Below are 2,055 nucleotides of genomic sequence, written 5' to 3' on the forward strand. Positions count from 1 at the left end.
CACCACTTGCAGCTGTTAATAATACTCCAGCAGTCACAACACCTCTTGCACCTGCAGATGCCCCACCCCCTAGTTTGTTTTCCCCTGCACTCTCTTGTACTTTTTTGTGTGGCTTGTCTTCCCTTTTTCCTTCGGTCTTTTCTTGAGTGTCCTCTTGCAGTTTTTCTCCTGATTCTTCTATTTCTTCTTGTGTTTTATTTGGTCCTTCATCTTGTTCTAGTTCATTTGATTTTCCAGTTGTTTTTCTTTCTTGTGCTTCTTTTGTTTCTTTTGCTACTTCCCCTTCATTTTTTCTTTCTTCTTTTTCTTTTGCTATTTCTCCATTTTCTTCTTTTGTCATTTCTGTCTGTTCATCATTCATTTTTTCTAATGTGACAGGCTCTTCATTTTTTCTTCCTCCTTCTTCTTCCTCTTCCTCTTCCTCTTCTTCTCCTTCTTTTGTCATTTCTGTATGTTCATCATTCATTGTAGAATCCTCTTCCTTTTTTCCCCCTCCTGCTGCCGCTTCCTCGTCTTTTGTCACTTCTGTCTGTTCATCATTCATTTTTTCTGATGTGGCATGCTTTTCATTTTTTCTTCCTCCTCCTCCTTCTTCTTTTGTCATTTCTTTCTGCCCATTGTTAGCTCTTTTTGATGTAGCTTTTCCTTCTACATTTTCTCCTTCTTTTTCATCCGTTGCAGTGCCATCTTTCTCTATTGCATTTGTTGATCCTGAAGTTAAAACTACAACAGCTGACCCAGAGAAAGCCTTTGCCATGGATTCTGCTGCAGCACCTGCAAGTTTGATCATTTCATTCGTAGAGACACTGCTGTTAGCCTTATTATGGGTGTCTGCTTGTGGCAACATCTTGCTGGTGTAGCACACTCCCTTGTTTTCTTTAACTACCTGGCCTATTGTGTTTAGCAGGTCTACCACTTTAAACTGGCTACTGTCACCCTGTCCGTTGTATTTATTAATGATGTGGAATCGGCTCTTGCACTTCTTCACCAGATCACTCAGATATTTATTCTGATCTATGAACTGTTTGATCTTCATTTCATCTGAGTCTGGGCCATCCTGAGTAAAGACAACTGCGGCATATTTGAAAACCTCCTCTGAGAAGTACTGGTTTATTTTCTCAATAACAGCCTTCTGCTGCTGCTCTGTGGATTTCTCCGCTTTGAGCACAATGAGAAAAGCATGAGGCCCTGGAGTGCACTCAGTGACACACCTCAGTATTTCAGCCTTCAGCTCCTCCTCTGATCTACCTGGGCCAGAGAAATCAGGAGTGTTGATCAGGGTAATCCTTCTTCCATGGAGAGATTTGGACTCAGTTTGACACTCAGTGTTGTTAACCTGGAACACGTCTTCTCCAAACATGGCGTTTGCTAGGCTGCTTTTCTCAGCTTCAGTGTTTCCCAGCAGGACAACCCTGTACAATTGTTCCACTGGAAACAAGTGAAGACAGAAAATTAACAGAGCATTTGAGTACTCATATGTTGTAATTTTGAACTCGAAGATTAAACATCAAAAAAATACATAAATGTGTCTGTTGTTAAGCCATCACTCATTAGAGAATAATTGTTTGTTAACTAGAGGTTTGTGCTAAAAGAAATAAAAAGAAAAAAGATGTGACTGTGTACACTGACAAAGGAAAGAGGAAGAAAATAGGAAGCAATCAAGGATGAAATGAAATAGACATTTTAACACGCTCTCCCAGACTCCTCCATTTTATTTACAAAAAAGAAAAAACATAGGGCCAGGAGAGCAGTCAGTGATGATGATTTCCTCAGAGACACATCTGAGTCAAACTCATGTCTCCTCAAGCATGTTGTTACCTTTGATGTACTTTTGAACCCCAGCTGCTTTTCCTTCCATGACAATCATTGTTGGTGGCACTAAAAAGGCAAAACGAGGGAAAATAACACATTAGAAAATTCTGTTTTTGTAGAGTTGCTTATTATATTTCTGTTAAAAAAGTACTTATCAGCTCAGGTCATTTGCTACATTGCATAGAGAGAAGTAAGGTCATGCTTTGGAAAAATGATATTAGATGAAATGACACAGAAATACTG

This window comes from Pundamilia nyererei, unplaced genomic scaffold, assembly GCF_000239375.1.
Source record: "Pundamilia nyererei isolate P.nyererei 1_Seehausen unplaced genomic scaffold, PunNye1.0 scaffold00594, whole genome shotgun sequence".
Lineage (NCBI taxonomy): Eukaryota > Metazoa > Chordata > Actinopteri > Cichliformes > Cichlidae > Pundamilia > Pundamilia nyererei.